Source organism: Notamacropus eugenii, chromosome 1 (assembly GCF_028372415.1).
Source record: "Notamacropus eugenii isolate mMacEug1 chromosome 1, mMacEug1.pri_v2, whole genome shotgun sequence".
NCBI lineage: Eukaryota > Metazoa > Chordata > Mammalia > Diprotodontia > Macropodidae > Notamacropus > Notamacropus eugenii.
The window spans coordinates 716,563,430-716,589,311 of record NC_092872.1 but is presented as its reverse complement, the minus strand read 5'-3'; the positions used below and the strand labels follow the sequence as shown (position 1 = coordinate 716,589,311).

The following is a 25,882-nucleotide window of genomic DNA, read 5'->3' as shown; positions in this document are numbered from 1 at the left end:
GCCTGAAGTTAGGAAGACCTGAGCTCAAATCCAGCCTCAGATACTTACTAGCCCTGTGATCTTGGGAAAGTCACTTCACCCTATTTGCCTCAGTTTCCTCATCTGTAAAATGAACTAGAGAAGTAAATGGCAAACCGCTCCAGTATCTTGCCAAGAAAACACCAAATGGGGTCACCAAGAGTCTGACAGCATTGAACCACAATGAACTAAGATTTTTCGTAGGATTAATTCTTTCAAGGTAGAAGGGATTTTAGAGGCCATTTTTGTCCACTTTCACTTTACAGATGAAGCAACTGAGGCCAGAAAAGTTAAGTGACTTGCCCAACATTACATAGGCAGAAAGCAAGAGGCAGGATATGAACCGAAGTCCTCTGACTCCAAAGTCAGTGTTATCACAGAAACCACATCCCTTCCAGCCTGTAAGAAAGAAGGAATGTGTTCCTAATTTTATAGTTGAAGAAGAGGTTAGCTGGGTCTGGCTAAGTCACTGGATTTCTCTGAACCTCAACTTTCCCCTCTACAAAATAGAAGAACTTTGTACTTGCTATCTTGAGGGGAGGTTGGAAGGGCAAGGATGGGTTAAATTTTAAGTGTCCATTTAAATGTGAGTTATGCAGCCTTGTTGTATGAATGAATATCCAGTGAGGCTTTGCTTTTTTTCCCTCTTAAGAGAATAGTCAGAGCTTCCTTTTTTGCCTTATCCCCAAGGTGATGGAGAAAATTCCAGGAAGGTAGAACCTGATGGCTTCTATACTTTAGGGGCTTCAGAGACACTGGACCCCAGTGGAGAGAATTTGATTTATTTCTATCATTGACCAAGGAAAGTAAAGGAGGGAAAAATTGGATTGCCTTACCCACTAGACTGGTGCGGAATTGTTTCAGGCAAGGGATGTCCAACCCTAATGTTGTGTTTATTCTTCGTTCTGGAAGAGGACCATGACATCAAGAAGATGGCATGACTTGCAACTGACTTTGATTTGAGTGAGGAAGTACTGTGCAAGCTCACCAGCCTCACTTTCTTCTCCAGAGCCATCCCCTAATGTTGAGGAAATAGGAAGAAGCACCAGGGTTAGAGTGAAGATTAGGTTGGTGAGATTCTACATTGGTCGTGTTCTGGACACCCACCCTCCTGCAGCGGGACCGTTGTACCTCCAGAGACAACGCTCTCAAGGACTTTACACAGCCCTTCCTTTGGGAATCACAAACAAACCAACACTTTCATTGCTAGTAGCAATGAAGAAAATGTATTGATTAACTCCTCTCTGGCCCTACTTGCTGCCTCAGTGGTTGCCCAAAACAAAACACCCCTCTACTTCCCTGTATCTGTTGTCTGTCCTTTTTAGGTAGGCAGGCAACCAGCATTTACCAAGTGCCTACTGTGAGCCAGACACTGTGCTAAGTGCCGGGGGTGAAAATTCAAGCAAAAAGAAAGTCATTGCCCCGCCCTGACATTCTAATGTGTTGTTACATAGAAAAGTTATAGGGGTGAGGAGGTTGGGGAGGTTCCTGTGTGAGGGTATAGTATTAAAATCCGTGGAATCAGAAGCACCACTAGGGGAGGGAGGAGGGAATAAACACTTATTAAAAGCCTACGATGTTCTAGGCACTGTGCTAAGTGCTTTAAAAATTAGATCTCATTTGATCCTCTCAATTATCCTGGTAGTTTGGTGCTATTATTATCCCTATATAATAATATTATACTTATAATAATTACAATATATTATTAAGAGTATATTATGTATTTATTATTACTAAAACTAAGGCAGCATTTAAGTGACTTGCCCAAGGGTCACACAGATTGGAACTCAGATCTTCCTGACTCCAAGCTCAGTGCTCTTGGGCATTTGGCCTCATTTTGTGTTCCTAACGTTTAGCACAGTGCCTGGCACATAATAAGTCTTGGTAATGTTGACTTGATAAATGTTGATCAATTGATTGATTTGGGTCACCTAGCTGCCCAGAGGAGGGAAGCATGCCTCCCCCAAATGGAGGCTCTGAAAGAAACTAATGGGACAAGGAGGTCCAACATGGTGGAAAGATATTCCAGGGTGGGAAGGTCCCAAATGTTGAAGGAATTCCCAGCATGAGAAGGCAACTGAATCATAGTGGTAATTCTAGAATTAGAAGCATAGCCAAGAAGGGGATTGTAGTTCCTCGACTGTCTCAATTTTGCATTTAAGTCTTAGCACTTAAGCCAGTGCTTGGCACATCGTAGGTCTTTAAGAAATATCTTTTCATTCACTCATTTTCCTGACAGAGCAGGGTGAAAGGTGAGCTACACAGGAAAGAGGATGCACCATTCTTCCTGGATGGTATTCTAATCCTAGGGTTGTTTAGATACCACTGTCTAGAAAACTCAGGGGAAACCCCTGATGTTCAAAGACTGCCCTCTGCAAAGGAGAGCGAGAGCTCCGCCTTCCCCTAGTGGAATCCCCAGAAGTCTTTGATAACTAGTTCTAGGGCCATCTCCTCCTACACAAAGTCTTCTCCGATTGCTAGAACCCTCCCAGAAATCACCTTGTATTTACTTCCTGTAGTTTTTATATTTACTCATACATGTTCAGGTTATTTCCCCCAAAAGAATGAGGTCAAAACTTGTTTTTGTTTCTTTATCTTCAGCACAGAGACTGAAATGTGGCAGGCCTTGATAAATGAGCATTGAATGAATGAACGAACCAACCCCTTTGATGTCTATCCTGTTCCCCTCCCCAGATTAAGAGAGAGATTTTTAGATTCCCCATATTGGGGTACATGTAATGGAATGAAGAAAGCATAGAGATCGTAGTCAGAAAGAATCAGCTGCAGGTCCTAGTCCATAGAATTAGAGCTAGGAAAAACCTTGGAAGTCAGCTAGTCCAACCCCCCTATTTTGCAAATGGGGAAACTGAGGCCCAGAGAGGTTCAGGGACTTAGCCAGGGTCATATAAGTAGTAGGGACCAGAGGGGAGCTTTGATCTTCCTGATTCTAAGTTCATTGTTTTACTCTGCCCACTCAATACTCTATGCTTCCTCAATCGAGTTCTAACGCTGACTGTGCGGATGCCAATGAACCTTTCTGGGTCTCAGTTTTCCCATCTATGAAATGAAAATGACAATTCTTCCTCATGTTTCTTTATCTGCAAAATGGGTATAATAATACTTGTGATCTACCTCCCATAGTATAAGGGAAATTCCTGCAGACTAGAGTAGATACTTTGAATTACTAGGAATGAGATTGGACAAAGAGAGAGACTTGCCTTGAACCAAATGGCCCTTCATCCTGAAAGATTCCCAAGAGAAACCTGGCTTTGAGGGCCAGGTGGGAGAGACAGAAGTAGGACTGGAGTGAAAGAAAGAGAACTATATCCTCCTTCTCTGGGTCATGAGGAGTTCATTCCCCATGTCTCGTTCTTAGCAGAGAGGTATGAAACTCAGATCTATATTGTCAAGATGTGGCCAGTGTAATCATGTGTTTGCTAAATGGTAGCTGTACCATACCTGGTCTTCCTTGTGATAGAGTGGAAGGGTTCTATTGAGGACAGGGAGAAGAGTCAGAGGGATATGACTTCCATGTAAATAAGAGAACACAAACAGATCATTTTTTAAAAAAAGAAATGTATTTCAGGGAGGGGGGCTCCCTAGCCATTCTCCTTCCCCAAGTTATATTATCATTGCTTTCCACCTGTTACTTCTAAGAGTTTTTCTTGCACCAGTTTTGTAAGGTAGAAGTATTTGGCCCACTCTATAGATGAGGAAACTGAGGCTCAGACAGGTGAGTTGGTATGCCCAGTCTGTGACAGAGCTGGCACTCCATCCCAGGGCATCTGACGCCAAGTACAGTTTTCTTTCCACTCAGCTACTCTGTTGAGATGCTGAGATCAGAAACAGGAAGAGCCCCTTTGTTTTGTCCAGAGCTGCTGTGAAACTGCGTGAGAGCTGATTTCCCATGCAGGGAGGGGTAGGAGGCATTACTTTTCTCTGAAATGTGAAGATACCGAGACTTTGGGTTTCCTCTGGTCCTTATGTCATCCTTTTGAATAGATGTTGTCACAATCCTTAGTCAATTTCCACTCTTTGGTTTCAAGACTCTTTTTATCTTTCGACTTATTAAAATTTCAAATAGACTTACAGTCATGGCAGCCAAGAGTGATAAAAGGAAAGCTGGTCTTAGCATTGGATGGACCCTGGTTCAAATCCTGTTTAATGCCACTTGATGTCCTTGTACATAGTAAGCTTTTAATTAATGAATATGGAATTTAATTGAATTTGATATGTAATAGAACTGAAGCTCTGGCAGGTCCTACTAAGCTGAAATAGACCATGGGAAAACCATAACCTCTTTTTTGTCATAGATAAAAAGAGGAGGTTGATTTGAAGACTTCTAAGACCCTTTCAAGTTCCAAATCGATGACTCTGTGATCAGAGACAAACTAACTCTCCTCAGGGAGTTCAGTGGGGTCCTAACTATAGCATAAGGTAGCATATGAAGAGAGCTGTTTGAGGGATACAAAGTGATCGAGGAGATGGGGGTGGGGGGACAAAGTCCTCATCTGTAAAATGAAGGAGTTGGGAGTGTTTTTGACTGGGAGGTATCCAAGGAGGCTTCATGGAAGAGGTACTTTTTGACTTGGACTTTGAAACATAGATAGAATCTCTCCTGGAAAAGATGTGTCTGCCCAGGAAAATGGAATGGCCAAGAACCAAAATGAATATACTTCAGCAATTCAAGGATATGTAATCTCATTTTGGGCAGCTAGGTGTGCTGTGGATAGAGTATCAGCCCTGGATTTAGAAGATCTGAATTCAAATCCAGTCTCAGACTCTTCCTGGCTGTGTGACTCTAGGCAAGCCTTTTAACCTTTTTTGCCCCAGTTTCCTCATCTGTAAAATGAGCTGGAGAAGAAAATGACAAATCACTCCCGAAAGAAGAAAACCCCAAATGGGATCAAGGAGAGTCAAACATAACTAAACAATAATTTAATTTCATTAGCGAGGCTATCTCTCTACCAATGCAGATGCTTTGCTTTTCTGTGGAGCAGATCGTCTTTGAGAACTGATACTGTGAAAAAATTTATCACACTGGGGACAACCCAGTAATGAGTCTCTCCAAATTGATCTAAGCAAATTTTTGGTTCTTAAATAATGTGTAAGATAACATATGACCAAATATATTGTCTAAATGTAGAGATGTGGCTTTTAGATGGCATGTGGTTATCTCTGACATCTAGCTCTTTCCTTTCCAAGGCAGACTTTGATCTCTGCATTAAAAGGAGCAGAAGAAGAGCTGTGGCTGTGAGTTTTCTCCTCTCTCATCTCCAAGAGGAATATCAACATGAGTTTACTGGTAAATATTTAATAAAATAACCCGCTCTCCAGAAATTCATGACACACTTTTAGATTTAATACGCCTTATTAAAATTTTCCCCTTTCATAAGAAGAATCAATTTCATAAAATTTTCACTTTCACATGTCTGCACAATCAACAGAACAATAGATCAAGTCCTGATTTGTAATGCTGGCCAATTTCCAGAGTACAATTGTTCACAATGAAAATTTTTTTTAAAATTTATTTATTTAACTTTTAACATTCATTTTCACAAAATTTTGGGTTCCAAATTTTCTCCCCATTTCTCCCCTCCCCCACCCCAAAATGCGGAGCATTCTAATTGCCCCTATCACCAATCTGCCTTCTCTTCTAACATCCCTCCCTTCCCTTGTCCCCATCTTCTCTTTTGACCTGTAGGGCCAGATAACTTTCTATACCCCATTACCTGTATTTCTTATTTCCTAGTAGTAAGAACAATACTCAACAGTTGTTCCTAAAACTTTGACTTCCAACTTCTCTTCATCCCTCCCTCCCCACCCATTCCCTTTGGGAAGCAAGCAATTCAATATAGGCCATATCTGTGTAGTTTTGCAAACGACTTCCATAATAGTCATATTGTATAAGACTAACTATATTTCCCTCCATCCTATCCTGCCCCCCATTGCTTTTGTTCTCTCTTTGGATCCTGTCCCTCCCCAAGAGTGTTGACCTCAAATTCCTCCCTCCTCCCACTGCCCTCCTTTCCATCATCTCCCCCACCCTGCTTATCTCCTTCTCCCCCACTTTCCTGCATTGTAAGATAGGTTTTCATACCAAAATGACTGTGCATTTTATTTCTTCCTTTAGTCGAATGTGATGAGAGTAAGCTTCATGTTTTTCTCTCACCTCCCCTCTTTTTCCCTCCACTGAAAAGTCTTTTTCTTGCCTCTTTTATGAGATATAATTTGCCACATTACATTTCTCCTTTTCTCCTCCCATCATATTTCTCTCTCACCACTTAATTTCATTTTTTAAAGATATGATCCCATCCTATTCAACTCACTCGTGTGTGTGTGTGTGTATGTGTGTGTGTGTGTGTGTGTGTGTGTGTGTGTGTGTGTAATCCCACCAACTACCCAGATACTGAAAAGTTTCAAGAGTTACAAATATTGTCTTTCCATGTAGGAATGTAAACACGTCAACTTTAGTAAGTCCCTTATGACTTCTCTTTGCTGTTTACCTTTTCATGCTTCTCTTCATTCTTGTGTTTGAAAGTCAAATTTTCTTTTCAGCTCTGGTCTTTTCATCAAAAATGCTTGAAAGTCCTCGATTTCATTGAAAGACCATTTTTTCCCCTGAAGTATTATACTCAGTTTTGCTGGGTAGGTGATTCTTGGTTTTAGTCCTAGTTCCTTTGACTTCTGGAATATCCTATTCCATGCCCTTTGATCCCTAATGTAGAAGCTGCTAGATCTTGTGTTATCCTGATTGTATTTCCACAATATTTGAATTGTTTCTTTCTAGCTGCTTACAATATTTTCTCCTTGACCAGGGAACTCTGGAATTTGGCCACAATGTTCCTAGGAGTTTCTCTTTTTGGATCTCTTTTAGGAGGGGATTGGTGGATTCCTTTAATATTTATTTTGTCCTCTGGTTCTAGAATCTCAGGGCAGTTTTCCTTGATAATTTCATGGAAGATGATGTCTAGGCTTTTTTTTTGATCATGACTTTCAGGTAGTCCCATAATTTTTAAATTGTCTCTCCTGAATCTATTTTCCAGGTCAGTTGTTTTTCCAATGAGATATTTCACATTATGTTCCATTTTTTCATTCTTTTGGTTTTGTTTTGTGATTTCTTGGTTTCTCATAAAGTCATTAGCCTCCATCTGTTCCATTCTAATTTTGAAAGAACTATTTTCTTCAGTGAGCTTTTGGACCTCCTTTTCCATTTGGCTGATTCTGCTTTTGAAAGCATTCTTCTCCTCATTGGCTTTTTGAACCTCTTCTGCAAATTGAGTTAGCCTATTTTTCAAGGTGTTATCTTCTTCAGCATTTTTTGGGTCTCCTTTAGCAAGGTGTTGACCTGCTTTTCATGCTTTTCTTTCATCTCTCTCATTTCTCTTCCCAGTTTTTCCTCCACCTCTCTAACTTGATTTTCAAAATCCTTTTTGAACTCTTCCATGGCCTGAGCCCATTGAATATTTATTTTGGATGTTTGGGATACAGAAGCCTTGACTTCTATGTCTTTCCCTGATGGTAAGCATTGTTCTTCCTCATCCAAAAGGATGGGAGGAGATATCTGTTCAGCAAGAAAGTAACCTTCTATGGTCTTATTTTTTTTCCCTTTTTTGGGCATTTTCCCAACCAGTTACTTGACTTTTGGGTCCTTTGTCAAGAGTAGGGTATACTCTGGGAATCTGTGAGATCTCAGTTCCTCCAAGGTGGCACAATCAAGCATGTACTGGTCTGGACACAGAGAGGGATTTTTATGCCCAGAATTTTAGTAGTTACCTCTCCACAGCCACCTGGCCTCCAGTTCCCAAGTCAGCACTGGGGGCTGATTTTCAGATAAGCTGGATGGGCAGGGCCACCATTCAGTTAGAGACAAAGACCAGCTTGGCCAGGGCCTCCACCCAGGGCTGAGGTAAGACTCAGCTCTTCAATGCCTCCAGGGGTTTTTACTCTCCAACAATGGAGCTTCCATATGGGCTGCTGTGCAGGCTCTGTGGCTGGTGGCTGCTGCCTGCTGCCCAAGCTATGGGAAGGCCTTTCTCCCTTCCTGGCCATCACAGACCCCATCACACACCTTTGGCGCCTGTGGGCCAAGGAATCTGAGGACCTGCTACTGCGACTGGAGATTCCACCCCTGAGGTATCCTCCTCCCTGAGTCTCATAGTGCCATGCTGCTCCACCAAGGCAGGGCTGGGCTCCACGCTAGGCTGTGTGTCCAGCACAACCGACATTTCCGTGGGCCTTTCAGGTCACCGTGGGCTGGAAATCTCCTCCACTCTGTTGTTCTCCACTTCTGCTGCTCCAAAATTTGTTGAGAGTCCCTCTCTACAGGTATTTTATGGGCTGTGGGGAGGACCCTGTGTAAGTGTCTTTCTAGTCCACCATCTTTGCTCCACCCCCCACATTGAAAATTTAATAATTGTCTCTCCTGAGCCTGTAAAAACTCACTCCAGAACATCCCTGAATATCAGCCTAGAATGATATCTGGGGGACGAATCTGGTTCAGAAGGATAGCTGCTTTTCTGGTCTTTCTTAAGGGGGAGGTTTACACTCATGAACTTAGTTCCTTGTGACCAAAAGCTGTTTACACAAAAAACAACCCCCAGTAGTGGATAGCAATTTAACCCACTTATCCAGACAAACAGAAATCAAAGAAGTTAAACAGACAAGAATATTTCAGCCTAGTAGGACCTGCCAGAGCTTCAATTCTATTCCATATCAAATTCAATTAAATTTCATAGTCATTAATTAAGATTCAACATGGAAACTGGAACAGTTCTTGCCATCAAAAAACTTCCATTTTTCTGTAGATGTATGGTGCATCTAGTAAGTATGAGATAGGTTGAGAAAAGGAAAAAAATGAACAAGGTATGGGATGGGGCAGAGAAATTAGAAAATACTTCCTTGTCTTTGAGAATTCATGTTTGCCCCATCCCCCCACCATGATGAGGCATCACAAGAGGGCATTAGTGGAGGAAGAAGCCATGGTCAGATGCCATGCTAGATAGCACAAAGTGAACATTGGAGTTAGATAGGAACTACACAGATAAAGGAAGAGACATCTGCAGATATACTCAGGCTAGGGGCATTGCTGGAGAATAGATTTCTTCTAACACAACTTAAAGAACAAATAAACAATTAAAAGCCACTTTTAAAAAACCAAACAAAAATGGTTTCTTCTGCTCTGATCTATTGCCAGATCTCATAACCTCCAAAATCTTTCTTGTGTCTGACCCCTTCTCATATCCAAGGCTACCACCTTCATTCAGTTTCTCTTCTCATCTGCCCTGAACTATTGCAATAGCCTGATAACAGTATAATAAAATAATAACTGATCTCCTTACTTCCAGTCTGCCCTGCTCACTCATCCATTCTCCTAACAACTGTTCAGGTAATCCTCCTAAAGCACAGGTCAGACATATCACTGATTCCCTATTGCTCATCAGATGAGATTCACCTCTTCAGTTTTGTCTGGTTCATGGTCTGGTTCCAACATATCTTTCAAACCTCATTTTACACTGTTTACTTTTATACACTCTGACTTCTATTTAATCTGAGCTCCTTAGTATGTTTTAACTCAATGTCTCCTCTCCTACCTCCAGGCCTTTGCACTGGCAGTTCCCTGTCCCATCAATGTACTTCCTCTTTGCTTCTGCCTCTGAAACTTTTGATTCCTTCAAGGTCCACCACAGGTGCCACTGTCTTGAAAGAAGGTCTTCCCTATTCCCCTTCAGTTGGTTCACTCTTTCTCCTCAAATGATCGTGTCTGTGTTTATCTGTTAACATGTCATATACTCCAAAGTAGAGTGTGTACTCTTTGAACAAGGGACTGTTTTCCACTTCATCTTTGTATGTCTTGCACACAGTAGGAATGTAACAAATGCTGGCTAAATTGAACTGAATGTCAGAAACTCCCAGAATGTCAGAAACAGTTTGCGCTATCTTGAGAACACGAGTATATGAGTGTGAGTGTATATATGTAGGAGTGTGTGTAAATGTGTGTGTAAATGTGCACGTGTGTGAATGTATGTATGTGTGTGTATTTGGGGGGAAAGAGATATGAATCATTCAATCCCAACGACCTTTACCTTCAGAAGACAGTATAATGGCTCTGACTTTGCATTTCCTTTCTTTTGTGGATAATAAATCTAAGCTGCAGCAATGGAGTTTGTAGCATTAGGTTTTCTCTGCCAGAAAGTTGTGACTCACCCTGATTGGATCTGAATCAAAAAAGCATTTGATTGAAACTGGCGACATAAGAGCATCCCTTGAAAGAACTGTTACTTTATGGGGCAGGACAACAAAAATATTGTCATATTTGTAAACCGAAGAAACAGTGCAGGGAGGTGGAAAGAACCTCAAGGCTGCAAGGAGAGAGATCCCCATCCTCCCCACCCTCTGGTGCTGACTCACTGCATGATCTCAGACAATTGCAGGCAGAGAGCTAGAAAGAGATGTGTGTGCAAGGAAGGAGCAGAACCTTGGGGTTCATCTATACCCTTGTTTTCCAGATGAGAAGACTCACCTCTCCCTCTCAGTAAACTTCAGTGGCTCCCTATTACCTCCAGGATCAAATTAGAAATTCTCCCTCTAGCATTTCAAGCCCTTCCCAATCCATCCCCTTTTTATCTTTTTAGTCTTTTTATCCTCATTCCCCTCCACACTCTGACATCCAACAATACTAACCTATCTGTTGTTCCTCCAACACAAAGCTCTGTCAACTTTTCACTGGCTATCTCTCATACCTAGAATTCTCTTTCTACTCACCTCCTTCAAGACTCAGCTCAAATCTTACCTTCTTTTCTCTGCTGGGACCTCTCTTCCAACAGCCTCCACCCCTTCTCTTTGAAATTACTTTCCATTTACTCTAGATACAGGGTGTTCCCAAAGTTTCTGTGTGGTTTTAAACTTCGATAGTTTAACCCAGAGGTGGGGAACCTTCAGCCTCAAAGCTACATGTGGCCCTCTAGGTCCTCAAATGCGGCCCTTTGACTGAATTCAAGTTTTACAGAACAAATTCTTTTATGAAGGGTATTTGTTCTGTGAAGTTTGGAGGCAGTCAAAGGGCCGCACTTGAGGACCTAGAGGGCCACCTGTGGCCTCTTGACTGAAGGTTCCCTACATTTGGGTTAACCTGTCAGAAGCTCTGAGGTAGGAAACCTCACCAGAACTTTTAGGATACTCTGTATATCTTGTACATGTTTAATTATTTGCAAGTTGTCTCTCCCATTAGACCATAAGCCCCTGGAGGACAAGAACTGTATTTTTGCCTTACTTTGTATCTTCAGCACTTAGCCAGGTTCCTGGGATGTGCTGGACCCCTTAATAAATGCTTTTAACCTGCTGACCATTTATGTGAGAGCCTTGAAAAGCATAAAGCATTACCATTGATCGATGCCAATTAGGTGCCAGGCACTGTATTAGGTGGTGGGGATTCAGATACCGAAAAATGAAACATCCCTCAGGGTGATAATCCTTCACCTTGGTATCTCTGTGACATTTCTACCACACAGCCCTTTCCTGGACATTATCTTGATGGGCCACCCAACAGTCCTGTGAGGAAGGTACAGCAGGGACTTGTATTCTTTTATTTCTTGCCCCACCCCATCTCACAGAAGAGGGGCTGATGTCAGAAAAAGTGAGTTGGGCTGCCCTGGGTGCTGAAAAAGCAAGGGAGTTGGGGAGCTCGGAGACATGGGTTGCAGTCCTTGCTTGGTCATCAGAGTGTTGTGTTACCTTGGAAAAATGTTTCCCCTCCATGGGACTCAGTTTTCTCCACGAATGAAGGTTAGACTAACTGATCCCTAAGGTATACTCCAGAAAAGAGTGATGGATTTGTAATCAGAGGACCCAGGCATCAAACATTTATAACCCTGTCCCTTAACCCCTCTGGATCTCAATTTCTTCATCTGTAAAATGAAAGGGCTGGACTAAATGGTCTCTGGTTCCTTCCAGCTCTAAGTCTATGGTTCGATGATTCCTTTTTGGAATTTAATTTTTATTACTACTTTAATAGCCCATCCAAATGCAAATATTTCAATACCCAAACACATGGGAGCCAAGGCCAACACCCAGCTCTCTTGACTCCTGAACCAGGCTTCTGAGGGAGGCTTTTTAATAGAAGTGTAATTAATGCATGGAGTCTGGTCTGTGTAATGTACCAGGGACTCTGAGATAAGGCTGAGCTCACTAGAAGGAATGTGGGTGACATTGCTGGCTCCTGCCTCTCTCCCCTGTGGCTCAGGATATGCCCCAGCAGGTCAAAGGAAATCACTTAGTTGGCAAGCTGGTGCCTGCTGGCTGCAGGCTCGTGCATAGCTCTTGAGCTTTCTGCCCTTACAGGGGATTCAGGAGGAGTGGGGAGGTGGGTAAAAGGAGACTACCTGTTAGGGACATCAAGCTCTGGCAGGGGCTGGAAGAATTCCCTGGTGCTCAGTCTCCTTTGTGAATCTATAAAAGCTCATGGGTTAGACAGTAGCCAGGTGACTAGATCTGGCCCAGGGTTCCTAGCCCTGCTCACTGTTGGGGCTCACTTCTCACTGGAGTTACCTGGACCCCATTCAGCAGAATTCAGGAGTTCCTCAGCCCACTAGCTTTTCTATCTGACCCTTCACAGGTTCAGGTAGGAATCCTGAGTCTAGTCAAAAAGGTATTTACTATCCAGGTGACCCTGGACAAATCACTTGATGTCTCTGGACTCATTATCCTCATTTGCAAGGTTGGATCAAGAGTCCAGTTCTATGAATTAAAAATGGAAAAGTGCTTCTAAATAATGGGATCATAGATTCAGAGTTGTAAGAGGCCTTAAAATGTGTTTAGTTCAGGGGTTCTTAACCTAAGATCTGTGAACTATGTTTTTTAATGTTTTATACCCTTACTTTTAAAACAAATTTTTACTGATACATTTTTAATATCACCATAGTTTTCTCCAGTATTCTTCCCCCTATTCCTCTCAAATAGATTTTTTCAGACAAAAGAAAAAAATCAAAATAATATGAATACATTGAAAAAGTCTTAAAACATGTGCAATGTACAAGACTTGTAGACCTCACACTGCTCAGAGGAATAAGCTGGGGTGTCTTCTACATCTTTCTTTTAAGTCATGCTTCTCCTTTATAATTTCGTAGCCTTCATTTTTGAGTTTTGTGTGTGTTTGCCCTTTTTGTTTGGCTTGCTTTAGTCATTGTGTGTAGTGTTTTCTTGACTCTACTTATCTCCCTCTGAATTAGCTCACGTAGTTCTGTCCAAGCTTCTCTGTATTTACTGAGTTTGTCATTTCTTAGAGCGCAGGAATTTTCCATTATATGCATGTACCATGATTTGTTTAACTACTCCCTAGATGATAGATTTTCTTTCCAGTTCTTTTCTATCACAAAAAAGTGATACTTTTTAAAGCTACTACAGGGGTAGCTAGGTGGCACAATGGATATAGCACCAACTCTGGTGTCAGGAGGATTTGAGTTCAAATCTGGCCTCAGACAATTGGCATTTATTAGCTGTGTGACCCTGGGCATATCACTTAACCCCAATTGCCTTAAAAAAGTGCTACTATACATATGCTGATGTATATGAAGACTTATTTCTTATTAATAACCTCCTTGAGACATAAACCAGACTCTGGGTCAAAGAGTCTGGACATTTTAGATTCTTTGCCTAATTCCAAATTGCTTTCTAAAACGGCTGCACCAATTCTCATCTCCACCAACAATGGACTAATGTTCCTATCTTTCCCAAACCCCTCTAACATTAACTATTTCCAGTTTTTGTCAATTTTTCCAGTGTTCAGGGTGTAAAGTAAAAATATCAGAGTTGTTTAAATGTATATTTCTGTTATTATTGATGATTTAGAGCATTCTTTCATGTGGTTGTTAACAGTGTGCAATTCTTTTGAGAACAGTTTACTCACATCATTTAACTACTTATCTATTGGGCACTGGCTTTTGGTTCTATATACACATATGTTTGTATATATGAATATGTATATGTGAGTTTATACATATATTCACCTACACACCTATATGTGTAGGATACCTAATTTTCATCAGAGAAATTATAATTATGTTTCAGTAGAATTTATTTCCTTGGTAATCCTATATGTTTTACTTTAGACATTTAAAAACACACTTCTGAGAAGGGCTCACAGGTTTCCATAGATTGTGAAAGGAATCCATGACATACAAAAAGGTTAAGAAATTCCAATTCTTGTTCAGTCACTTCTTTTTTACAGATTAAAGAAAAAGACTCACTGATGTTAAAGTGACTTGCTTACAGTTACACAGCTTCATCAACAGTAGGACTGGGTTTTGAGCCCAGATACTCTGATACAACTGCGCAGCTAAGTGGCACCATAGTGGAGACTGGTGCCTGCAGTCAGGGAGATTCAGTTTCATGAGTTCAAATCTGACCTCAGACATTTCCTAGCTGTGTGACCCTGGGCAAGTCACTCAACCCTATTTGCCTTGGTTTCCTCACCTATAATATGAGCTGAAGAAGAAAATGGCAAACCAATCCAGTATCTTTGCCAAGAAAACCCAAAATGCGGTCATGGAGAGTCAGACATGACTGAAAAAACAACAACAATTCTGATGCTAAACCTAATGTTCTTTATATTATTACACAATACTGTTACTATTTTCATTTCTGTTCTCCTGTTGTGATCTCTCTTTGGCCTACACCTTCCTTTTCCTCTCTTCTCTTTCTTTCTGAGGTCTAGCCTCAGAGCTGCTTCTCTCACCACAGATTCATAGCCCCAGAGAACGACATCTCCCTTACTTCTAGTTGACTCCCCCACATCCACCTCTTACCCTTCTTTGCTGTTGGTCTCCCGCTGGTCCAAGGCAGGAGGATTCTAGAAACAAAATATTGGCACACAGGCACCGTAAAACAAGGGCTTAGGAGTATATATTCTTCCAGTATTCAGCTCCATTCCCCACTCCCATAGCCAGAATGGATCTAGAGTTTGATTTAAACTTATAGCTAACCTCCAGTTCACAGAATCAGAGAACTTTAAGGCTGGAAGCCACCTTAGATACTGTCTCATTTTTCTTTGTCATTATTTATCTCTCCACCTTCTGCCATTCCCAGACAATTTGATTTCCCTAAATCTGTTTGGCTATGGTTAATATTAAACCAAGTTTTCATTTCCTGTGCAAACATCAACTAGCTGGAGGGTAGCAGCCCCAAGCAGGTGAGGCTCTCATTGTTCTCCTTGGCTGGGAGGGGCCCTCCTGGTATTGCACAGGGAGAGAACTGAATTCAGCCCTTAGTGAATCTCCAGTCATCCTGACCTATATCTGGCCACCAGACCCAGATGGTTCCAGAGGAGATAGTGAAGCTGGTGACTTTGCACAGCCCTCCCTCACTTAAATTCAATTCACTTGCATGTCATGGCATCACCTCCCTGATGTCATGGTCCTCTTTGAGAATGAAGGACCAATGACAACAACATCTTCCATTGTAAGCTCTTTGAGGGCAGGGACCGTCTTTTGACTCTTTTTGTATCCCCAGAACTTAGCACAGCACACGTAGTAGGTGCTAAATAAATGTGTATTTATTGATCGATTAAGGCATTAATGAAATTCCATTCTCTCAAGGGTTGAGGTGGTGTACTTAAGAAGTCGAGTTGAAATGAGCTCTCCCTTAGTGGAAGTGGGTAGAGCCTTTCCTAAAATCCTGGACCACAAGTGACCCTTGAGAGGTAAAACTAACTAGCAGGGTCAGAAAGAGTTCTAGCCTCAGAGAGCAGAAGGAAACAGGAATGGAGGGAGGGCCTTACAGGGAGGCCAAGCACAACCCCTTCCTCAAGAGGTCTTCTTTAAGTCAGCATGTAGCTGGGTACATTTTGGGGTCATGGAAGGCTTACATACGGGAATGGGGCTAAGCAGAGCGGCCACTGGTAGCTAGGTTAGTGACTCCAGAGGATAATGATAAAAATAACTTGTATTTCTGTAATACAGTTTACAAAGTTCTTTCCTCCCAGCAGCCCCGTGTGAGGTAAGTAGGACATGTGTTATTATGCCCATTTTAGAAGTGAGAAAGTGACTTGTTCAGGGCCTGAATTGCTAGTAAGCAGTGATGGTCTGGTAAATATTTAACAACAGGCCTTCCAGGGAGAAAAGAAGATCTGTCTACTTATAAGACACTTTTAAGTTTAATCTGCATTAACATTTTCTCCACCACTTTCTTAAGTCTAGACAATAGACAAAAGTAATAAGTCAAGCCTGACTGCCAGTACCTGTGATTTCCAAGGTGTGAGTGCTTGGGCAGAAAATTTAATAACGGGTTTAAGCTCATTTCAGGTCGTAGAAACCAAAGTCTCTCTCCAAGTCCAATACCCTTGCTATTATGCCACACTGCCTCCTAAAAAGTGACACCTTTGGCCTGACTCTAATCTTTCCCAACCCAACAAAATCCCATCAACAATCTCATCCCAACTACCTTAAACTTGAGGTAGTTAAGTGGTTCAAGGGGTGGAACACTGGGCTTTGATTCAGGAAGCTCTGCGTTCAAATGTTGCCATACCTAATTACTAGCTGTGTGGCCCTAGGCAAATCATTTAACCTCTCTTTGTCTCAGTGTCCTCATCTGTAAAATGGGGGATGACCATGGTACCTACTTCACTGGCTTATTGTATCAAGTGAGAGGACATGAAAAGTGCTTCATAAACTTCAAAGAACTGTTATATAAATGCTAGCTTTTATTATCCGCTATTAACAAAATACTCAGTGGTCACATTCTTAGTAACTTGATCAAACAGCCTCCCCTAGGCTTTATAGAAACTGACAGTTCTGTTCTAAGATGAATGTATTAATTTGGGGCAGATAGGGCCTGGAGTCAAGAAGATTCATCATTCTGAGTTCAAATGTGGCTTCAGACTCTTACTAGCTGTGTGGCCCTGGGCAAGTTACTTTGCCCTGCTTGTCTCAGTTTCCTCAACTATAAAATGAACTGGAGAAGGAAATAAAAAACCAGTCCAGTATCTTTGTCAAGAAAGTTCCAGATGGGGCCATGAAGAGTCAGACACAGCTGAAACGGGTGAATAACAAATGCCTAATTTGTCTTGGGATACAGCATGCCTTAATGGATAGAGACTTGAGTTCACTCTCCCTCTGACACGTGCTTGCTGGATGAGCCTGGACATAGACAGTTAGCCTCTTAGTGCCCAAGGCAGCCCTCTAAAGCTACAAGATGTAGAGAAAAGAATTGACCTGCATTAACAGAGGGAGTCCCCTTATCTGGGGGATCCATGTACTGATGAAAGCACAGGAGAGGTCCCTATTCCCTAGTTACTAGCAATGCCGCATTTCATAGACACTTAACTGAGCTTTTGTCCTTGGGCAGCCTTTCTCAGAATCATAATTTTAAATGCACAAAATAAAATGCTGAGCATTACAAAGGAAACCAATTATGAAACTTTTCGTTCAGTCGTTTTGATTCTCCTTGACCCCATTTGGGGTTTTCTTAGCAAAGATATTGGAATCATTTGCCATTTCCTTCTCCGGCTCATTTTACAGATGAAGAAACTGAGGCAGACAGGGTTAAGTGACTGGCCCAGAGTCACATAGCTGGTAAGTATCTGAGACTAGATTTGAACTCAGGATCCCTTAACTCTAGGACCAGCACTACCTACCTGTCTATATTGATATACATTTATCGAAATAGTTAACACAAGTTCACGGATCTCAGTTTAAGAACTTGTGTTCTTCCTTGAAAACTTATCTCCTGGGCATTGAGTTTAACCCAGAATTGCATTCAGATCCCAGTTCCAGGACTTCCAGAACTTGGGCAAATAACTCACCATTGAGAACCTCAGTTTTCTAATTTGTAAAATGGGGTAATAAGACTCTCAGTTACCCATTTTTCCACAGGGCTTGTTAGATGGCTCTGGCATTCTCTCTGCTTGTCCCCCATGCCTGGGATGCTTTCCCTGTTCTGTCTAGTCTATTGCCCTCCTTGGCTTTCTTTAAGTCCTAACTACATTGCCACCTTCTACAGAAAGCCTTTCCCAACCTCCTCTTATTTTCAGTGCTTTCGCTTTTTATTTCCTATTTATTCTGCACATAGCTTGCTTGAAATGCATTTGTTGGCAGGTTGTCTCTTTCGCTGGACTGTAAGCTCCTTGACAGCAGGGACTGTCTTTTGCCTCTTTTTGTATCTCTATGTCTGGCACATAGTAGGTACTTAATAAATGTTTATTAAATGGATGAAAAGGCAACTCAAATGAAATAATGTCTATCAAGTGGTGCATAACTAATGGCAGCTTTAGCCAAATCCTGATTTATTTGTGGTGATTGTATTCATCACTGACTCTCACTAAAAATAAGGAAAGACACAACAAAAGTCTCGTGTTTAGAAGAACTCAGATGTCGGGAGCCAGGAGCGGGGCTGGCAGCCATGACTCTGAGGGGGTAAAGGGAAAGATGGCAGGGGCCAGTGGTAAAGACAGAGAAGAACAGACAAGGCCAGCCCAGGCAGGACCTGGGCCCCATCCAACAGCAGCTCTTGGCCTCCCCTTTGGTCAACAAAACCCAGATCCTATAGATGCTTAGGGTGTGCCAATAGCGGGGTCAGGGCATTCAGAGTGAATGGGTAAAAGGGGAGTGGTGTAGGTTGGCTTCTGGGGAAATCACTGCTGCATTGATCTGGTGGTAAGCTCAGAAATTCTTTGGCAGAAATGGTTACTTATCACTCCTGGCATCACCCTCCTTTATGTGATTGGCATCATTGGCCTGGTGGGTTCTCAGAGATCATGGGTTGGAGCCACTCACAAATTGTGGCAGAAATCCCAGGGGATTCCAAATTGAGCCCTGAGTGGGTGTCTTGTAGGCAGCTGGTGTGTCCTCTCCATTTACATTCCATGTGTCTATCGGGGTGTTTCAGATGCTTCCAAACACTCTTATGTGTGTCCCTTTCCCCAACAACCATCCCTCCCCCCACTCCAATTGCCCCTATGATGCCATCGCCATCTCTCAAAGCCACAACTACCCAACAGAAATATTTATTAACCCAGAAATCTGGTCTTATAAATAATGAGGTTGGCAGATATGGATTGTTATTTTCTTTCCTTAAACCCTCCCAGAATTTCATCTGCTTCTAACATGGGCTTAGAGATGTGGGTTTCATCCAAATGGGGTTGTCCAGGGTATGTTCTCCTGAAGGCACTGGCGCTAGACTCACTAATTGGGCTTCCAGTCTCTCCCCTCCCCAAATCCCATCTCATCCAAGAAGTTTTCCAGGTTAAGCTCACCCTCTCAATAGCAAGATGAAGGAGAAAGAGCCCTGAATTTGAACCTGGGTTTGAAGCCTAATTTTGCCACTTAGTGTTGGTGTGACCTTCGTCAAGTCATGTAACTGCTTTGGGTTTCTGGTTTCTTGATATTCCAAACACTATGATTTGAGAGGCAACCTGATCTCTGGAAGACAAGAGTGCGGACATGGAGTCAGGAAGATTGGGGTTCTTATCCAATTTCCTATCATTTCCTTGAGGGTGTGACCATAGGCAAGTCACAGAATCACGGATTTTATAGTTGAAGGTTGCTTAGAGACATCTAGTAGCCACTATAACATCCTTGGCAAATGGTCATCTGGACTCTGTTTGAAGACCATCAAGGAGGTCCATTGGACCTTGAAAGTTGGAAAGTTTAGAAAGTTGAAAAGGACCTTGGAGACCATCAAATCTAACCTACTTCATTTTACAGTTGAAGAAACTGAAGCAGATAGAGTTTAGGGAACTTGCCCAGGGCTACACAGAAAGTAAGAATCTGAAGCAGGGATTCAAACCCAGGTCTTCCTGACTCTAAGTTCAGTCCCTTGTTCACACTGCTATGCTGTATCTACCTCCTACCTATAGAGGTAACCATGTGGTGTGGTGGATAGAGTACTGGGCCTGGAGTCAAAAAGACTGAGTTCAAATCCAGTCATAGATATGAACTATATAACCCTGGGCAAGTCACTTAAACTTTAACTGCCTCAGTTTCTTCAACTGTAAAATGGGGATGATAATAACACCTGCTTCTCAGGGTTGTCATTCAGTTTTATTCAACTCTTCAAGATCCCATTCCATTTTTTTTTTGGCAGAGATACTGGAGTGGTTTGCCATTTCCTTTTCCAGCTCATTTTACAGAAAAGGAAACTGAGGCAAACAGGATCATAGAGCTAGGAAGTATGTGAGATCAGTTGTTCATTCTCAAAATTCTTCATTCTTAAAGAGGACCAATGACATCAGGAAGGTGATGTCTTGACTTGCAAGCGAATTAGATTTAAGTGAGGCAGGGCTGTGCAAAGTTACCAGCCACACTATCTTTCCCAAAGCTTCTTTTGTTCACCCCACCCTATCTTCTGAATCCAGAGGTGAGATACAGACCAGGACAACTGGAGATGGCCCCAGACGATCTAAGGAAGATGAGTCTTCCTTCCTCCAGCCTGGGCACTCTATCCACTCCAGTGCCACCTAGCTACCCTCAGGATTGTCATGAGGATCATGTCATATTTGTAAAGTTTTAGCATAGTATGTGGCACATAGTAGGTACTTAATAAATCTTTCTTTACTGAAGCAATCCATTTAACTTTGGGATAGCTGAATGGTTAGGAAGTTGTTGTTTTCCTCTGACATTGAACCTCCAGCTAGTTCTCAATTTCCACCCCTCTTCTGGCTCTGCTTTCTGGGTTTTCTTGTGGTTCCCCTTTATCATGCTGCCCTCCCCACTGCTCGTCTTTCCCTGTCCAGGCTAATCATCCCTAGTTCTTCACCTGATCCTCTCTTGCCCTAGATTCAAGGTCCTTCCCTGCCCTAATTATTTTCCTCTGGATGCTCTTAAACAGTGATACCCCACCCCCCCAACCCTCCCACCCCCCTGCCAGAACTGAGTATAAGACTCCAGGGGTGCTTTGGTTGGGGCAGAGTACAGGGAATTTCCATGTTCTCAGAAGCCATGCCTCTATTAATGCAGCCAAAAATGACAGGTTTTTTTTCTGACCGCCACAAAACACTCCACTAAAAGCACCAAATTATTTTCATTTAACCTGTGAACTGCAGTTTACTCATCTGTAATATGGGAATATTTTACCTCCCAGGTACCTACCTCCCAGAAGTGTTGTGAAGACAACCTTAAAGTGCTAATGGGTGCAGAGAGTGGTACAATGGATAGAGTGCTAGACCTGGAGTCGAAAAGATTCATCTTTTCGAGTTCAAATCTGACCTCAGACTCTTGCTAGCAAGACACTTAACCTTTGCCTCAGTTTCCTCATCTGTAAAGTAAGTTGGAGAAGGGAATAGCAAACCACTCCAGTATGAATGGCAAGAAAGCCCCAAATGGGGTAATGAAAAGTCAGACACGACTGAAAAATGACTGAAAAAGGAAGTACTAATGGTGTTGAGTGATGGTGATGAGGAAGATCAATCAATTAATATTTGTGGATAGAACTCTGAACTTAAAGACAGGAAGAAGTATTCAAACTCTGCCTCAGACTCCTATTAATCTATGTGCCACTGCCTGGGTCACTTAACCTCTGCCTGCCTCAGTTTCCCCAGCTGTAAAATGAGGATAACAATATCACCTGCTTCCCACTGTTGCTGTGGGGATCAGACGAGGTAATACTTGTAAAGGGCTCTGCAGATCTTTAATGCTAGTTAGTATTATTATTAAAACACCAAGTATCTTGCTAGGTGCTGCTGGTGAAAATACAGTAATTGAAAAGATTCCCTCTTTCAAAGAGCTTACCCTCTAATGGAGGAGATAACAAACACAAAGAAGCAGAAAACATATAGAAAAGATTGAATGAAAAAGCCTCAGCTAAGGGCTTGCTCCGTCTCTAAGCTCTGCATGTATTTTCTCTCTCTGTCTGCACGTCTCCCGCCTCATCCCTTAGATTTCAAGTTCAAGGTCAAGCCGTCCATTCTTCACACCCCTCAGGACTCTGTACCCATTGAGTACTGCCTGGCCCCATCCCTGGATTTGTTGACAGATTTCTCTGTGAGGCTCAGATTTCATGTCAGGGCTTGAATCTCCTGCAGCGTTTATTGGAGCCTGTATCCAGCGTCTGGCCTGGGCTGTGGCCATGGTCTGGCCATCCACTCCCCCTGCAGCAGCTGGTGGGCAGGGCAGGAGAGTTCAGTTTCCGGCTGGCACCAGCCCCACCTCCACCAACCGACCCAGGTGGGCAAGGGCATATGAGGCTGGAATAGAAGGCAGAAAGGGCGGAGCCTCACCTAGAGCCCTCCCTACACCTGAGACAAGCTTAGAGTGGACGGTTGCGATGTAGACACAGCTGCTGGAGGAGAGCAAGGAAGTGGTAGCAGGGGTGTTCTGTGGAGGAGACAGCCTGGGAGGTAAAATATTTCAACTGTTTGGTATGGGGGAGTAGGGTGAAGGGTCAAGATGGAGAGGAAAGGTAACCTGGGTGCCCAATCTATCCCCACCCAGGGAGATCTCAGAAGCCTGAACTGGTTTGCCCATATGGGAGTCCAAGATTTAAAGATGAAAGCAACAACGGAAATTATCTGGCCATTCTCTCATTTTTCAGAAAAGTAAACTGAGGCCCAGAAAGAAGGCTCATAAATTTAGTGCTGGAAGTGACCATAGAGATACAATCCTTTCGCTTTACAGAGGAAAGACCCGAGACCCAAAGAGAGAGGTAAAAGTGTCCTGTGCCTAGGCCCACAGCTAGTGAGTATTGGCTTCAGGATTTGAATCAAAGCCTTCTGATCTTAACTCTTTCTTTCTCTGTCTACTGCACCACCTTGCTAAAGTAGGCAGCTCATAACCAGGCCAGGATTTAACCTGTGACTCCCAATGGAATGCTTTGGGTAGCAAGAGGAGCCCTGACATTACCCAAGGTGCTTCAGGGAAGAGAGAAATAAATTTAGCTTCATTTCCTGTCCCTTGATCTCCGTTCAGCTTAGAGCGGTTGGAAGGGCCCCTACCCTCAGTGTCTGGGTTGTCCCAGCAGCCCTGGTAGACTACAGGAAAGGCAGGCAGCAGGTCTGAGTTTCCCAAGTGCATGGCTCAGGAGTGCAAACTACTCTAAGGAATGCAGCTGACAGTATTCAAGGAGAGAATTCATTTTTCCTGTTAAAGCAGTTTAGTCTGGAAAAAAAAAACCCCAAAGGCAACACTCTTAACTGGCTTGACTTCTCCAGGAGAAGGAATTTGCTTCTGACACAGCCTCATGCAGTGCAGAGGGCTGGACTTGTAACTTGAATTCTTTGAGTTTGAGTTTCTTCATCTGTAAAATGGGAATAACATGCTTGATCTTAGCGTGGAGAGATGGAGCAGTGAAACATGGATCTCAGAGGAGTAGGGTTGAGAAACAGCATGTGTAAAGTTATAAAGGGCTGTTGATATGAAAGTGAGTGTTGGGTTTTTTAATTTTTATTTTAATGAAACCAAACAGGAAAAGCAGAGAATTGCTCTTTCCTGAAAAACCCTGCTCTTGTGTGGCAGTGAGTTTGAGTTCCCCACTGTTTCCTTCAGGTCTTTTCCTTTACCAGTTGGAAAGACAGACTAAGAGCCTTTGGGGAGGCACCCCCAGGAAACCGATTTGTTCAGGCCTGTTTGACTGGGTTTGTTTATATAGGGAGCAAAGAGGTTGCCTCAGACAAACAGACTGTTGGTAACAAGTAACGAACACTGCTGTCTCTGGACTTCAGGGGCTACTTTAGGGGATCACTCCAGTGTCTAAAAATTTCCTAGTTTCAGTGTTCCAAATCAGAAATAACACCAAAGTTGAAAAGGGGATGGAAAAAAGGTCTGTGGAGTATGGAGACTCCATGGTCTTACCCACTCTAAGGTATGTGCATTACCGTATTATGGGAAGCAGCGTGTATTTGGGCGGAGTCAGAGGGTTCCAATCCTGGTCAAGTCAATGAGCATTTATTAAACAATCATGGTGTGTTGGGTCCTGTGCTAGGTAGAGGGGTTACAAAGAAAGGCAAAAACATTCCCTGCCCTCAAGGGGCTTACAGTCTAATGGAGGGGAGGGACAACAGGTCAATGACCTAAGCACAGTAAGATACATCAGTGCCTTCAGAAGGAAGGCACTGACTAGAGGAGGCGTTAGCACCTGGGAGGATGGAGAGAAGCCTTCTGGAGTAGGTAGTCTTGAAGGAAGTCAAGGGAAATAAAACGTGAAGTTGAGGGGAGAACATTCCAGGCATGGGAGGCACTCAGGCCATAGAGTGTCCCATGAGGACGTGCCTGTAGTCAGTGCTACTGAAACAGTGATGGAAGAGAGTCAAGTGGAAGAAGACCAGAGAATTGAGGAAAGGGCTAAGGAAAAAATTATGGAGCCAAAATGACAAACCGAACAAAGGTGTTCCTAGTTGATCCTAGAGGTAATGGGGAACCACTGGAGTTCCCAGGGAGGGAAAGTGACTTGGAGGGATGTGTGCCTTGGAAAAATCTGCTTGGTAGCTGAGTGAAGGAGAGATTACAGTGGGGAGAGATGGAAGTCAGGAAGACCAATTAAAAGGGTATTGTAATCGTCCAACCAGGAAGTGGGGAGGGATTGAACCTGGGCTGTGGCTGTATAAGTAGGGAGAAAAGGATATATATAAGAGACATTGTGAAGACAGAAATGATGGTCACTGCAATGTGAGGATTCAATGATGATACCAAGGTTGTGAGTCTGGGTAACTGGGAAGATGATGTGACCCCTAACTATAATAGGGAAGAGGAAATGAAAATAATGAGTTCTGTTTTGTTCATATCAAATTTGAGATGCCTATGGGATATTTGATTGGAAAAGTCCAAAAGGCCATCACTGATATAGGACTGGAGCTCAGGAGAGAAACTAGTACTGGATGTTTGTGTGTATGTGTGTATGTGTGTGTGTGTGTGTGTGTGTGTGTGTGTGTGTGTGTGTGTGTGTGTGTGTATCCAGGAATCATCTGCATTGAGGTGCTCACTCCTGGGACCTTAGGTCTCCATTTCTTCATCTGTAAAAACAGCTAGACGGCGCCTTAGTGCAAAGACCACTGGGAAAGTCATTTCACCTTGTTTGCTTCAGTTTCCTCATCTGTAAAATGGGCTGGAGAAGGAAATGGAAAATTATTTCAGTGTCTTTGCCAAGAAAACCCCAAATGGGATCACAAAAAGTTGGACACAACTGAAAACAATTCAATGCATCAAGAGAAGATTTCCTTATTTGGAGTTTCTTATGCCAATATATGTTATAGCATATGAGTTATATCATATCATGCTATTTTTAGTTTACATAGTATATAGGTTATATGATACTATATACAGGTTATATAGCACATAGGATATATATATATATACACTATAAACAGGTTATGTAGTATATAGGTTATATAGTACATATGGGTTATATATAATATGTAAGTTATGGATACTATATATAGGTTATATGTATAATATACGTATATATTGTATATAATATACACATATATGTATGTATGACATATACACATGTATATATGACGTGATAATATAATAATAAAATACTAATATAATAAAGTGTGATAATATCTACATATAATATACAGTGAGGTTACATAATATATAATATATGGGTTATATAGTTATAGATATATATACTCTTTATATAGTATTAGAAATTAAATGTTTGAATATAATCACAATGATTTTGACCTCATAGACCCCTGAAAGGGTCTCGGGGAGCTCCAAGGGTTCTCAGACAACACTTTAGAACTCTGCCTTTAGAATGTCCCTGTGACAGCAGAGGCTGGATCAGAGAAGGGAGATGCTTAACCTGGAGCCTTTTTCGGTAATCCAGACAAGAAGTGGCAAGAGTTTTGTTAAGTAGAGAGCACAGAGTCTGGAAGGGATGGGAGCGATGTTATGGAGGTAGACATGGTAAGATCTGGCAACTGATTGGATTTGTGGCA

The 25,882-nt window shown here is 42.4% G+C and overlaps 1 protein-coding gene across 1 annotated transcript in view; it reads left to right on the top strand.

Annotated features, from left to right (window-relative positions):
- The first annotated feature begins 22,232 nt into the window (after positions 1 to 22,232).
- Positions 22,233 to 25,882, top strand: part of ADGRG1 (adhesion G protein-coupled receptor G1) — a 76,712-nt gene continuing 73,062 nt past the window's right edge. The window contains exon 1 of the mRNA XM_072636717.1: positions 22,233 to 22,342. The gene's annotated coding sequence lies outside the window, so the exon portion shown is untranslated. The remainder of the gene's footprint in view (positions 22,343 to 25,882) is intronic.